Raw genomic sequence first — 8763 nt, forward strand, 5'->3', positions numbered from 1 at the left:
TTCCCTCTCCTCCTTCAGATCCGACTCCAATTGAATTCTAGGGCTAGGGTTTTCACTGTAGTTCCTCAAATCTCGTCGTCCACTCTTCAGATCTGACCATGATACCCATATACTTGTCGTTCACAACTCCCTCCAAGCTCGTTGTTCCTCAAATCTCGTCGTCGACTCCTCCCTCGAAGCTCATCCCTTGAAGGTCGTTGTCAGTCGAAGATCGTCGTTTACTCCTCCCTCGACTGTCTTCCCTCTCGAGTTATCAAAATGTAAGTTGAAGCTTAAAGTTACCATTAATCTTGATTTTTAATTTATGTAATTGCTCGAGTTATCAAAATGTAAGTTGAAGCTTAAAGTTACCATTAATCTTGATTTTTAATTTATGTAATTGCTAAAGATTATTTCTTTTTGTCTTTTACAGATATTTTCACTACTCTCTTTCTTCTCTCATCCCTTTTCCTACCATGCCTATTTTTTTCGAAAGAAGAATAATTCTGAAGGTAATTTATCTAGTTGTTTATTTTTCATAAATTTAGGGTTTTAGGTAAAGAGTTTGTTTTTTATTTTCAGATTTGTTGAATTAACCTTCAAAGATTGATAATTTCATTCTTTCATGATCTCAAAGACATGATCTTTTATTTTTCATTCAATTGATCTCGAAGAGAGAAGGTAGGTGGTGCGGCGTTAGAGTTTTGTCCTCAAGGTCTAATCTTTTAGCCTCCTACCGGTCTCATGTAAAATTTTGAGTTTTTTTATTATTTATGAGGATTTATTTATTTTTGTCTTTGATTATAGTTTTGTTTATTTTTACTTAACTGAAAAGATGCTAACTTTTTTCATCTTTTATTGCATATATAAACTTATTAACTGTTATTTTAGCTTTTATTACATGTTAACTGATTTTGGTGGTATATTTGCATAGTATTCTTTGATACGTAGACATGCAAATGCCAGACTTCTTCTGAACTCGTTGCTTTCTGGTACCTGGATTTTAAATTTAGGGCTAATGTTGTTTTTTCCAGATAACTTGTGTATAATACACTTTTTTTCCTTGAATTTTTGGTTAGATTTCTGTGTATTCAAATCTATCAAAGTTATTCTATATGTTGAATTTTGAGGTGATTTTTGTTGTCTAGATTTGAAACAGTTTTGATTATTCAGAATTTGTTCAATATATTAAAGGTAAATTTTATTAATTCTAAATTATTTAAAGTTTGTATCCTTATTTCCCTTTGACTATCTGGTAATTTATTTATTTTGGTTTTAATGTAAGACACAATCATATTTTGCTCTAATTTCACTCAAATTTACTCAAACTAGGGGAAATGTTACATCTAAATGTTATGACATGCAGTTTAGCTAATATATTGTCGACATCCGTGATAAAACATGAAGTGTTTTTTTTCTTTTTTTTTGTTTTGTTTTTGTTTTTTGTTTGTTTTGTTTTGTATTGTTTTGTTCTTTATAGTGGCATTTGACCTGTAATATTCACATATAACTTTGGGTGGTTCGAAATTTTGTACCTCATTTTGGTCAACTTCAATTCAATAAGTGACATTTTAATTAGTACCATTATACATATACATATAAAATTAAATATTTGAAGAGGTGCAATTCAGTAAAATGTGTGAAATAACATGATTTTTAACAATAAAGTCCCTATGTTTGAAAATTTTATTAACTTCATAGTTCATTTTATTATTAATGGACGGGTTCACCTTCAAAAGCAAGGTTGAAAAATTAATAAAATTAACATTAGAAGAGCATTTATTACCCACTGTACAAGTTAATTTAAGCTTGCAAATTACATGTTTTTTTACTTGTCTGCTGCTCATTTGTAGCTTCAACGGTTGCATTGATGATAGAATGTATGATTCTTCTGCTTTTATACTGCCGCACTTTTTGTCATTTGTTGTTGCCATTCACTTCATTATCAACAATTATATGATCATGCTGTTGTTTTTCAGGCTCAAGGATGTTATTCTGAGTAGGATAATTTTGTTGATTTCTAATCTTCCTTTTGATCTGCCTTAGTGTCAAATCCCTTTGTTTAGAATGCCAAGATCCTGTGCACATATGCAAACTGTTAGACATAAGTACAAATATTCTAACTTAATGCAACTATAATGCATCAGATTCGCATGAAACATCAATTAGAGCATAAGTACAAATATTTTATTCAATTTCCCAAGATTTGTTCGTTTATAACATCAATTAGAGGAAAATTATGAAAGTTCGCATGAAACAAAAAAACTCAAATAAAGTTCATAAGCTAACACCTGTCAATGAAACTAAAGAGAACCTTCACATTTTTCTCTTTCTCGTAAACAATTTAATTCGAATAATTTTTGCAGCATAATACAGGAGACATGAGATGGGAGTCAGGAAACATATTCATGTTTACAGAAGCAGCATGAGACAGGAGACGTGAGAGTTAATCAGTTTCATGTTGGTTATTTTTGGAGTGGGTGTTGTGTGAAACGTGGGTTAGAATACATGTTAGTTATTTTTGGAGAGAGACTGGGTGTTGTGTGAAATGTGGGTTAGAAGTAGTTTATTTTTGTATTTTTGTATTGTGAAACATGAGCATAAACATTATTAATAAAAAAACCTTATGTTACTGCTCATTATAACTTTTTTTATTGTTCTCCTTTAGTTAGGAAGTAGTTGATTTAAGCTGATGAAGCAAATAACAAATGAAAGAATTTTTTTATAATTATAAGGAAAAATTACTTCAAGGCCCCAAAATTAAGGTTTCAATGTGCCCCAGCCCCTTATATATTTTTTAATATGCTGCAGCCCCTTTTTTTTGAAAAAACCGTGTCCAGGGCCCTCCATTATGATTCCAGCTCGTGATTAGACATGTCAGCTCATGATTAGACATGTTAGCTCCTAAAATCCTAATTTTACCCTTTCTCATGCTAGCTTATGCCAACTCATCCCAGCTCATGTTAACTATTATAGATAACATGTTAACTGTTATAGATAACATGTTAAATGTTATAAATAACATGTTAACTATTATAATTTCATAAATATGTTTTGAGCTCAATGTGTGAACTGTAATAGTTAACATGTTATCTATAATAGTTAACATGTTACTTATCATAGTTAACATGTTAACTATAATAGTTAACATGAGACACGAAGTTCCTCGGGACGGCGCCGACGATGGAGCGAGGGAGGGAGGTAGGGGAGGGGGTCGGAGGAGGAGGAGGGAGGTGTAGGGGGAGGTGCAGCGGGGAGGAGGGGAGCGCGAGGTCAGACGTGGAGGGAGGCAGAGCGTGGAGGGAAGTGGGAAGGGGGACCGCATAGCTGGCGGAGGGAGGCGCGGAAGGGGTGAGGGACAAGAGAGGAGGGTAGAGGGAGGACGGAGCGAGGCAGGAGTCGGGGGGAGGAAGGCGAGCTGGGAGGGAGGTGGGCGAGGGCTGAGGACCGAGGAGGAGCAGGGAGCGTGACTTGGGGAGAGAGGGCTCGACACAATTTTTACTGCAGCACATTGGGGGAAGTTGGGGGGTTGGGGCACATTGAAACTTGAATTTTGGGACCTTGAAGCAATTTTTCCTAATTATAATTATAATATAAATAGAATGTTGAAAGTAGGCTTTGTACTCTTTCGGAACCCAAAGTTCAGATTTTCAACGCAAAAACATTAAAATTAGAAAGTAACAATACAAAGCAACATGTCAATGGTCATAACTCCTAAATAACACTTAAACAATATTTATTGCCTCTCAACTACTTAGTAAAACTTAACTTCCATGAATTTATATTTTAAGAAGGACAAATTTGTAGATAACGTCTTAACGCCCTATCTTTTATGAATCTGAGGTCTTCGGTACTACTAAACTTTGGACATTTTCCTCTCCTTCTCTATTTCAGGCTCGGTCTAGCACAAGTACTGTAGTAAGGTGGTGGGAGAAGGTCTTGTGTCATTTTGGGCATGAAGGTTTGGAAAAAATTGTTGGTTGTCTCGTGGTTTTTTTGGTTGAATAGGAATGCGAAAGCGTTTGAAAATGCTGCCTTAAATAGCATATATTGTTGTTGCAGAACTTAAAGCATGCCTTGAGGGGTTTGGGCCAAGTAATGCAGGCCCTACTTCTGCAAATCCAGCAAAATTTTGATGGTCTCTGCCAACAGGTGCTATTAAAATGAATACCGATGTTGCTTGCAATGTTTGCGATGTTGTAATTAATCGTGATTAAATCATAGAGATTAAACATCAATAAAACCGGAAGTTATAGAGAGTGTATAACTTAGGGTTTTGATGATCTTCTAATATTAGGGTTTCTCCTTTAGTATCTCTTTAGATGGGGATAAGAGAATAGAGAGTGTGTTAACTCTAAATTAAGGACCATAACCCCATATATATAGGTGTTGTACATTTATAATTTGGCTCATCATCAAATTATAATTACAACCTGATATCTACACATTTAGCCCATGATTTATTTAAATACCCATTAACCCAAATTGATTGATCACTTTATGTGGGTTATCCTTAAGGATAGCAAACACATTGATAAACATATGTTCCCACAATTAGATTTAATTAAATTTAAATCCAACAATCTCCCACTTGGGCACCGTATGATTCCTTAAAATGTGTATAACCTTATAAGCTCAAAAAATTGCTATCACTAAAAAGGGTATTTCCTAACAATGTCATCCATTGAGTATATCAATATAGGATCAAAGCGGTCTTGATCACATTTATCGTGACTAGACCCATCAATGGTCACATGTCACGCCCTGCTTCCCAAAATACCAGGGAATCGGAACGTGAATAAGCCCGTGACGTATAAGACTGAGGAGAAATAAGTACTAGACCCCTTCTGCTCAATCTAATACGCTAAGCGTCAAGCAAATATAAAGCGAAGGCACAGGTCCCCGATCACAGTAGCGAGAATATAACAAACAACTCAGAACAAAATAATACATATCACAACTGAAACATCATCCCAGACATAATATTCGGGCCAAACATGCCCGTATACAAAACTATCTGAATGAAATGTTAGAAAAATATAAAATACAACGATCCGGCGGAAAATAAAAGTACTACAAAAGTAAACTAGGGTCATCAACTAACTAAAAAAGATAACTAAGCTTTGACTTGTTCTTCTACTCCGTCTGCAAAGCCTTCCTACGGAGGATCCTCTGGCTCCTGTACTACTCCGAACTGTAGCTATCTGTCCTCTAAATCTGACGTACATCCTGAGGGAAAAGGAGTACGTCAGCGTGCATAGCACACGACAAGATCCCAAAAGGAAGAATAGAAATGGTGAGACGACCAATGCAATAATAGTAATAACAATGAAAACATGCAACTGAAATACTAATAATCTAAATATAATTTACTACTAGAATAAAATAATCAGAATAATCCAAAATCAATCGGGTAACGAGGTCATGCAGCTAGCGATCAGAATAATCATCCAAGTACAGAGTCATACACTAGATGGAGTTAGTATTTAAAAATCTACAACTCGAGACGTAGTACGTCGAGCGAAATAATCCAAACAAGGAAATCCTCATGTATATATCATATGTCTCAAATTGTAGATAATTAAATATTAATCCTGATCTATGTATGAAAAGAAATATAACTGGTCCGTATCTCACAACAACTCAAAATCATCCAAGTAACGATGTCATGTAACTAGTCATTCTATAACATGTCACTGGTATATATCTCACATAGAGTCAACGATCCTGTTATCGGATAACTGACTGTTCACAAATCCTCTACGTGCATCCAATCCCGATCCAATCCGGCTACACATGCGGCCTAGAGGACTACACGCAATCTGTTTCTGCCTGGTACAAACTTCAAACAAAACTCGGGTGACGAAATAAATTCCCACTGACCAAAGTGATGTACACACTTCACTTTAGCCCTACAAACCAACCCCAGTGGTGACACCGACCACTGGTGCGAGCCTGGAAGATACATCAATAGCCTTATCCGATCACATGAACCTTGACTTTCCCATCCCAACTCTTTTGTATTTTCTAAGTCAACAACACACAAGTCTTTAGGTCTTATTCATGTCACACATGTCACTATAGTCATAAACTCCTAACGATTCTCAATCAAAACAAGGAACAATCAATGTAACTAATCATGTACAATAATATCATAGCATATCAGATAATCAAAATTAAGAATTTGAATCATAAAATTGTTCTAAAATAATCTTCTAAAATAATAAATTTATTTACTTCAAAATAATTCCTTTTACAATTTAAATTCTTTTAATTTAATTTCAAAATAATCCCTTTTTCCAAAATAAGTTATTTTCTTATTATAATAATTCTAAAAATAATCTTTTAAAAGAATAAATTAAAAAATTCAAAAAAAAAACTTTTTATAAGATAAATTCTCATTAATTCAAAATAGTCTATTTTCTTAAATAATTTCTTTTTAAAAATATTTATCATTCTAAAATGATTTCTTCCACAAGATAATTTCAAAAAAAAAAATATTATAATTATTCTAAAATGATTCTTTTTTTCCAAAATAATTCCTTTTAAATTATTATAATTTTCCTAAAATGATTTCATTCTCAAATAAATTCTTTTTAATTAATATAATTATCCAAAAATGATTCTGCTGCTGAAATGAATTCTTTTAATTTATCATAATTATTCTAAAAATACTATTTATCACATAATTATGATTTATCTAATATTATTCATCAAACAATCTCATGCAAATAAATATATCAGATCTAAAATTATAGATAATTCATAATAAATATAAAATTCAGATATGAGCAAGTGGGATCTTGCCTTGGGTATATCGTGGACCGAAGTGGGGGTCGTCGGGGTGGTTGTACAGCGTTATGATGGGTTTCGTGGAATCGACGGCTAAAATTACAATTAGAGTGTTAATGCGACGTGCGATATTCAAACGAGTATAATAAGGTGTAGATAATTAAATATTAATCTCGATCTATGTATGAAAAGAAATAAAACTGGTCCGTATTTCACAACAACTCAAAATCATCCAAGTAACGATGTCGTGTAACTAGTCATTCTATAACAGGTCACTGGTATATATCTCACATAGAGTCAAGGTTCCTGTTATCGGATAACTGACTGTTCACAAATCCCCTACGTGCATCCAATCCTGCTACACATGCGACCTAGAGGACTACACACAATCTGTTTCTGCCTGGTCCAAACTTCAAACAGAACTCGGGTGACGAAATAAATTCTTACTGACCAAAGTGATGTACACACTTCACTTTAGCCCTACAAACCAACCCCAGTGGCGACACCGACCACTGGTGCGAGCCTGGAAGATACATCAATAGCCTTATCCGATCACATGAACCTTGACTTTCCCATCCCAACTCTCTTGTATTTTCTAAGTCAACAACACACAAGTCTCTAGGTCTTATTCATGTCACACATGTCACTATAGTCATAAACTCCTAACGATTCTCAATCAAAACAAGGAACAATCAATGTAACTAATCATGTACAATAATATCATAGCATATCAGATAATCAAAATTAAGAATTTGAATCATAAAATTGTTCTAAAATAATCTTCTAAAATAATAAATTTATTTACTTCAAAATAATTCCTTTTACAATTTAAATTCTTTTAATTTAATTTCAAAATAATCCCTTTTTCCAAAATAAGTTATTTTCTTATTATAATAATTCTAAAAATAATCTTTTAAAAGAATAAATTCAAAAATTCAAAAAAAAAAATCTTTTTATAAGATAAATTCTCATTAATTCAAAATAGTCTATTTTCTTAAATAATTTCTTTTTAAAAATATTTATCATTCTAAAATGATTTCTTCCACAAGATAATTTCAAAAAAATATTATAATTATTCTAAAATGATCCTTTTTTCCAAAATAATTCATTTTAAATTATTATAATTTTCCTAAAATGATTTTGTTCTCAAATAAATTCTTTTTAATTAATATAGTTATCCAAAAATAATTCTGCTACCAAAATAAATTCTTTTAATTTATCATAATTATCTTGAAAATACTATTTATCACATAATTATGATTTATCTAATATTATTCATCAAACAATCCTATGTAGATAAATATATCAGATCTAAAATTACAAATAATTCATAATAAATACAAAATTTAGATATGAGCAAGTGGGATCTTGCCTTGGGTATATCATGGACCAAAGTGGGGGCCATCGGGGTGGTTGTACAGCGTTACGATGGGTTTCACGGAATCGACGGCTAAAATTACAATTAGAGTGTTAATGCGACGTGTGATATTCAAACGAGTATAACAAGGTGTAGATAGGGAGCCTAAGTGAAAGGAATATACTATGGGATAGACAACTCGAAGGGCTATGCACCGGCGAAGGAATCGACGGAAACGGAGGTCGGAGTTGACCGAAAAACCCGCACGAAGTCGGCTCCAAAATGTAGTTTTCTGCAGCGAAGCTCACTGATTCGGGCTCGTCGGCGCGGTGGCGGCCAAGGAGGCGGTGGGTGGTGGCAAGCAGCGGGGCACGGTGAGTGGTGGCGCAGCTCAGCTGGAGACGGCGTGGGAGAGGGCAGTTTGGCGACGAGGAGGAGCTGACGGCAGGAGCTCGCGGCGCGGGTCTGATGGACGCGGCCGAGGCGGGGCTTGGGCTGGACGGCTCGGCGAGCCTGGGGATGAGGGGAGCTCAGGGCTTAGGGCTGGCCTGGCGGCTTGGGTGCGGTTCGTTGGAGTTTGGGTAGGCGTCGTCAGAGTTGTGATGATGCCATCGGAGATGAAGATGAGGTGGTGT

This window comes from Asparagus officinalis, chromosome 5 (genome assembly GCF_001876935.1).
Source record: "Asparagus officinalis chromosome 5, Aspof.V1, whole genome shotgun sequence".
NCBI lineage: Eukaryota > Viridiplantae > Streptophyta > Magnoliopsida > Asparagales > Asparagaceae > Asparagus > Asparagus officinalis.